The 7569-nt window shown below is 41.6% G+C and overlaps 1 protein-coding gene across 3 annotated transcripts in view; it reads left to right on the forward strand.

Annotated features, from left to right (window-relative positions):
* Positions 1–7147, forward strand: part of LOC147023038 (mitochondrial fission 1 protein-like) — a 43660-nt gene extending 36513 nt beyond the window's left edge. For 2 of the 3 annotated variants that reach the window (XR_015059996.1, XR_015059997.1), the window contains 2 exons: positions 1–5474; positions 5744–7147. The exon at positions 1–5474 is cut by the window's left edge and continues 288 nt beyond it. The gene's annotated coding sequence lies outside the window, so the exon portion shown is untranslated. The other variant, XM_085888038.1, reaches the window with a different exon arrangement.
* Positions 7148–7569: the final 422 nt, after the last annotated feature.

The following is a 7569-nucleotide window of genomic DNA, read 5'->3' on the forward strand; positions in this document are numbered from 1 at the left end:
TTTCCATAGTTGATAATTTACCCTGAATAGGATGCAACTGCATTGCACAGTGATTGATGCAGGAGTGGACCTCAAACAAGGCAGCAATTGAGAATTTCTCCAGAGTAGTGCTGCACATTGTTGGATTGTTCTTTTCACGCGATTGTGGAATTTTAACATCCACGCACAAATACAAGGGTGGCTAGCTTAATGGTCTCCTCAGAGACTGTGCATTTTGTGATGTAAAACCCTGCTTGCAAAGCACTGGGGTGGGAGTTTATGATGTACATAGTTATTGTGGATGGACGGGTACAAAATAGAGATGACCAGAAACAAATATCTGGCAATGCAAACGAACATGACAGCTGTCTAGGTTGGGCTTTGAGTATTAATTAAACCACGCTGCCACCGAAAAAGGTTTGCAGTGATTGGAAGAACTGTGAAGTTATTTTCTTTGCTATAATTTTGAGTATTTCATGAAATATGAATTCGCTGCATGAATGGTGGCACCCTTTTACTTAAAATTGTTCACCCGTGGTTTTGAGTTATTTGGTTTGCCTGGTGTTCAATTGTGAATGATTATTGACTTCAGAGCTGTGATGTTACTTTGGCAAATAAATTACAAAGCGATTGTAAACTTCCAAAACATGTTTTACTTTTGAGGGAGTATTGTGGGTGCTTACTTTTCATTAATGATGGAATAGGTTATGGGATTGAGGTGGAATCATAGAAACCAAAGCTGTTGTTAGTGCCATAAAGTTCAATATGCACAGATGAGAGTGAACCTCTCTACCCCATTTGCTCCCTGAAGTATGTGATGTTCTGTTAAAAGATATGCTTCAGCAAATGATTACAAGGACTAGATACACCCACTCCCTTTGGGAGCAGTATGAGGGGAGGAGAGGGGGTGGGGTGGGACAAGGGTGAGGTGGGACAACTAACTATATTTTGTGCCATGGCGAATAATCCCCTGTCTGCAGCAAGGGGTCAGTAAACCACTTGCACTGGCATGTGTACAGGCGAAAATTGTGTCGTTTCCACCCCCTCCTCGCAGGAATGTGGGTTTTTAATTTTTTTGTGCCCAATATCTGACCCTGCATACTACCAACACTTATGCAATTTATTTTATTATGCTCTAACAGGAACACAAACAACATGGATAAACGCTGTTTATGTAGTACATCATAAAAGGTGGCATTCGTGGCTGGACATAGATACACTTTCTCCATTATGTATATATATATATATATATATATATATATATATATATATATATATATATATATATATATTGATGATTGATGCATAAGAACAATGCAATATATAAAATAGTGGTAATTGTTCAGTTAAATTGGTTAAAAAAATAAAAATCAAAAAACAGTGCTGTAATGTTACTCATCTAATAATGAAGAGTTCTTGAACTAGGTGTTGATGTAAGTTGTTGATGTCGGAAAATAATGAAAAAATTGTTGGCATGTGTAGCAGTGATGAGTTCGGACAGCCTGCTTTATTCTGAGTCCTTGGTAACACATGTTTGTGTGTAGTATCATTTGTTTGTGGTACAGCTGTGCCACTGATGCAGTGCCCCCTGTAGGTTAGTGCAAAAACTTGGAATTTGTTTAGAGTGATAACTCGCCTCGTCTTTTCGAACGACACTGTGCGATCCTTAACGCCCACCAACTAATGCTGGCAGATGGGATACCCAGCTTCACGTCCATGCGAGGGACAACACACACAAACACGCATTTAATTAAACGTAAGGAGCAGGCTAAACTTATATATGACATGACGCTGACATCATGCACATTAATTATGCCAACACCATCACCTTCAAACTAGGATGGTGTGCGTGTGGCACTCAGGTCTTTGCAAACTGAGATCTATGTCTTTATAGCCACCAATGAATGAAAGCAGATCCAGATTTCACTCTCGTTATGCGCTCGTCAGGACAACGTGCTGCAAATCGTTTTCACACTTGCTGCACAACCTGTTAGCAACAAGTGTCGTCTGTCAAACACATTGTCTCTGCTCTGCTTGATCACCAGTTAGGAGGTTTGCAGTGAGGAATAATAAATTAAACGAAAGGAACACACTGCCCATATGTGTCATAAATTAAACGTGCCATGTCACATCTAGCGTCATTACTTATTGTGCTCCTTAAGTTTAATTTATTATTCCTCACTGCAAACCTCCTAACTGGTGATCAAGCAGAGCAGAGACAATGTGTTTGTGACAGAGGCACTTGTTGCTATAACAGGTCATGCAGTAAGTACTGTGATGGGACTTGATCTGTACCCTGCTGCTTCATCAAGATAGGGGGTTCAAATTTTATCTTTTGTATACAAAGTCGAGGCTCATGGAAGAGCTACTACATTAAACAGATCAGGACAAAAGGAGCAGTCGAGAGAAGGGGGAGGGAGGGAGGGACCAATAATGGAGTTGAAGGACAAGATAGATGGAGACTTGGACAAACAATGGGTGTGGAGAGGAATAGTGGACAAGAAAGGATGCATGGGGTGAACAAGATGGATACAGAAAGAAACTCAGGAGGGAAAAACTGGAAATTTGGAAGGAGGGCAGCTAGGGGTGAGGTGTGAGGGGTTAGCGAGGGTAGAAAAGATCATGATTTTGAATTGGGGAACATCTGACATGGTCAACAGCTGTCGAAGACCTGGAGGGAAAAATGAGATTGGAGAGAATGTTCCTCTTCCAGGAAAGAACAGGTGGGAGGAACGAGTGAGTGGTGATGCGAGATTTAGGTAGTTTCACTGGAAGGGGTTTGATGGTGGACCATGTGTGCCCTGCGATGGGGGGGGTGAGGGAGGGGTGGGACAAAGCACAGAAAGAGCAGAAGGTGCAAGACCAGAGAGGAGGCGGTAGAAAATGGAGACCACCGACCTGTCTGCGATAGGAGAATAACCCTCCCTGTGAAACACCGGTGCGACAGTTTATAGCCGAGTTGAGATTGAAACCCAGGCAAGACAGCTGAAAGCGAGTGTGTATCCCTCTGCCATATTGCCAGCCCCCAATAGTCCCCAACCAGCAAGAGGTTCAATGGCAATGTAGACTGGGAAATACGAATCGATAGAATGTCGAATAATGAAGGTCTTGTCCTTTGACACTTAACATTCCAATTATGTGCAACGGTGTTCCTCCACTCATATTTTAAAATATTTTATTTCTTTTTAAGATCGCAGCTTATGTAAAGGCCCAGTCACACCTTGACGTTTTAGCCAGCTTATGCCGATTTTTGGAAAATTTGTGTAAAACGCTGGTACACGTCGAATACGTTATGGGTACGTTTTGTATATGTTAAGACCACGCTGAAAAACACTGCCATAAGTGGTAGTACGCTGGCTTTAAACGTTGAACTTTTGGGTTTTCCTCGAATTTTTCATGCTTGAAATTTTACGACGTATGCCGGCGTATGACTCACACGTTCCACTACGCTGGCCATAAGTTGTAGGCACGTTATGCGATCGTTGACACACGTTGAAACACGTTACTTGTAAGTTACTCATAAGTCAAAACACGTCGAGGTAATGTTTAGCGTACCCGAAACTTATTTCTAACCGATGAGTAACGTTTTGTAAGCATACTACATGAACGTTGTTCACACTTTGCAACACGTTACTTGAAAGTACTACTACTACTACTACTACTACTACTACCAACATCGACATCAGTAAATTCTCTCGAACTACTACTACTACTAACATCGACATCAATAAATTCTCTTGAACTACTACTACTAATAACATCGACATCACTAAATTCTTTCGAACTACTACTAACATCGACATCACTAAATTCTCTCGAACTACTACTACTACGACTACTACTACTGCTACTGCCACTGCTACTGACATTGACATCTACTCAACATGGAGTCTGGAACACTGATGGGTTCCTCTTGTGAAGCCCATTTGTATTTCCCAATTCCCCTAAATGCTGCCAATACGCCATTATACGGTAGCTGTAAGTTAGAAACACGTTCAGTAAGTTCTGTGGTCGTCCGGAAGACGTCAATCAAATTCGTATACATACGCCAATGTGCGTTTGAGATACGTTACACATAGGTTCAAAGCACGCTACTCATAGGTTCAAAGCACGTTACGCGTAGGATAAAAATTAAGTTTCGGGTATGCTAAACATTACCTCAACGTGTTTCGACTTATGAGTAACTTACAAGTAACGTGTGGCCGACGTGTGTAAACGATTGCAGAGTGTGCCGAGAACTTATGCCAGCGTGTGCGGAACTTGTGAGCCATACGTCGAGTACGTCGTAAAATTTTCAGCATGCTTGAAATTTCACGACATACTAGACGTACCACGTAATATGCCAGCGTACTTCATTGTTTTTCATCGTGCTCCGAACGTATACACAACTTACCCATACCGTATTCGACGTGTCCCAGCGTTTTAGACACATTTTTCATAGGTCGGCATACGCTGGTTAAATCGTCAAGGTGTGACTGCGATGTTGACACTTCCAATTTTCAGGCGGTTATGATTTAAATCTGCGTGCGGCAGCTTTTTAACAGAGAACGCCACGAGTGCGTCGGCGATACGTGCAGCGCACTATGACTAAGTTAAACTATCGTTGGGCATAGGTTGTGAACGCTGACAACAGGCTAAGCATTCGTTGGTATAAGTTATCTTTAACACAACGAAACGTTCTGTGCCCATTACTAATACGTTATGCATACGACCAACACGTTATGAATACGACCAAAACTTTAAAAAAAAAAACTCAAAACTTCAGCGTACGACAACGTTTTACGTGCATTTTTATACGTTGCCATTCCTGGCTAAAACGTCAAGGTGTGACTGGGCCTTCAGCAAGGTGATTGATGGTATGAACTGACAGCAACAGTTGGAAACAATAAAATGAATGAATGAATGAATGAATAGGAAAGAGAGAGAGAAGGAGAGAGAACAGTAATCTGCAAGAGGGTTGAGTTAGCCCTGATCTGTGGGGTTCTTTAAAAAAAATTCTGTAGACGTAGTCTCGCCTCATGAAACTTAAAGGCCCTTAAGTTCCTGCCTCTCCCATTAGTTCTTTATATATTGGTAATACATTTGCCCTCTTCAAATATTCTAGTATATAGCCAGACATCATTGAGCTCTTAAATGTCTTACCGCTGAACAAATGGTTCTCTCTACCGCCTTCGGTACTCTCGGATGCTGAAATTTTATCTCAACGCAAACTCTCTCTTTACCAGATTGAACATGGAACTGCTCACCTTTTCCTCTGGTGAAGGCAATTGGTACTGTTCATGGTGCTGCTGCTGCCACTGCTTCTGTAGCTTTTGTGAAGCATAATAGTTAATACCAATAGCTACATTCTCCAAACCTTAAGGCTTAAATGTGTAAGTTAACCAGCATTGTACAATTTACAATTATGTGAAGCAGTTGGAATGCAGGGGAATTTGTGTTCCAAAAAAAATTTGCCATAAATTTATATACATATATTTTTTAATAGATGATCTAAGGCTATGCCTGGTGTTGGCTTAATGGTTAGGGTAGTGGGCTTGGGATCCTAGGGTCCTGAGTTCAAATCCCGCTCAGCTGTTGAATTAACACCAGGTGGGGTTGACTCTGCCTGTCATCCTTCCGAGGTCGGCAAAATGAGTGCCAGCATGCTGGTATACTGTGTCGGAGTGGCGACCCGTCCAGGATTGTTCCCAATAGCCAAGGAGACTGCTTCGGCGGCACCAACGCTCTGCACAGAGTATGGTCCTAATGGATGGATGGATCTAAGGCTTGTTTTCATGACACACACACACACACACACACACACACACACACACACACACACACACACACACACACACACACACACACACACACACACGTTTTAGTATTTCTTTTTCTTTCTTCACATTTTATTTATAATCAATCTCGAGCATAGGCCTTCCAAGCACAAGCTTGCCACTCACCACTGTTGGGTGTTTTATTACAAAAACAAAAAAAGTCTTCATGTTTGGTTTAATGTTATTGTTGCTCCTTTATAAGCATTAACCTTTTTCAAATTTGACCTGGTCTTTTGTTTAATAGCCTGAGTGATGCATGTTGATGCATCATTTTAAAAGGAAATTTGTCTTTGTTACTCAATACTCAAAGTTACTCAATACTTGCATAATACCTGTTCTAAAAATCCAGGAGGCCAATAAGATTTTAAAGAGGGAGGTCATGAATAATGCAATTTCTGATCCATGAAAACATCGAACCTGTTGAAATTTAGACAATTTTCCACACATTTTGGTGGTGATTGCCTAGTATTTTTTAAAAAGTTTTTTTTTTTTACTGATTTATATATTCTTAAAAGGTTATAAGGCTTGTGGAGGAGCTACTACATGCAGCAGATATCAGACAACACCATACTTAACTTCAGACAAAAACAGCCGGTGATCTTAGGGGAAGTGAAGTAAATTTTCAGAGCATTCTGGGTACCAGAGATGCCATTTTGTGGTCACTTTTCTCTCCAAAGTCAGTGGGGCAAATGAGGAGAATTCTCCCTCTCCCCAATGGAATTCCAGCCACAGAATTTATCCATGCTTTTCCTTTAAATCCTGAGCGGCGAGTGAGTATGCACAATTTTTTTCACTGCTTGGTATGACTCAGCCAGGGTCACAATCAAACTGCCGAGCTCCCCCATTCAGAGCGCACTTTCTAACCACAATGCCACAGAGTAAGGTTACATACAAGCTTAGTTACAAACAAAACAACAGGTGAAATTGGAATCACCCTCGGAATATAGGTTACAAACTTGTAATGACCTTTTCTGGCTGGCAGGATAGTCTAGGCCCGAGGGGTATGCACACTCGCCTCTGAGCTGTTGAGCTTGGGTGCAAATCTTGACCCAGCTATAAATGCAAGCCCTGGTGTTTCGCAGGAAGGGCAATTAATCTGTGTGCTGTTCATCATATAGACGTCAAGCTAAGGGAGTCCTGTATGCCGGCATTAGTTGGTGGATGGTAAAGATCGTGCGGTGTTCTTTGCGAAGAGTAGGTGAGCTTTTACCGAGACCTTGGCCAAATTCCAGCCCTAACCCACAGGAGGCACTGCATCAGTGGCACCCACACCCCCAGCATATTATGCTATCCACAGCCTTGTGCTTTATACAAAACAAGAAGAAACCTTAAAAATAAAAATCACCTCTTCACCTCTTTTTCATCTGTGATTTTTATGTTTCATCCACCACTTCCCCAATATGTGCATCAATGGTTTTGACAGTGAATAATCCATGAAACTTTTCATAGAACTTGGAAAAACAGACCGCATCCATTCTCTTAGGTACACTATTCAGAAACGAAATTCCAAAACGTGACCTGAATGAAAAGGGTAGGTTCAAGTCATGGAATGACTGCACACACTCACGCGCACGCGCACACACGCGTACACACACACACACACACACACACACACACACACACACATGCAGCCTCCCTAAACATGTTGTATATGTGTGAAGCTTCCATAGAAAAAAAAATATAAAAAAGAAAATGTATTCAGAATTTCGCTCTCTGTTAAAAGAAGAAAAAAAAAAGACGTGGTACTTTTGAAGGCTCGAGTGTATTACTTTAA

Source organism: Eptatretus burgeri, chromosome 7 (genome assembly GCF_056783735.1).
Source record: "Eptatretus burgeri isolate ZD-2024b chromosome 7, Ebu_testis_v1, whole genome shotgun sequence".
Lineage (NCBI taxonomy): Eukaryota > Metazoa > Chordata > Myxini > Myxiniformes > Myxinidae > Eptatretus > Eptatretus burgeri.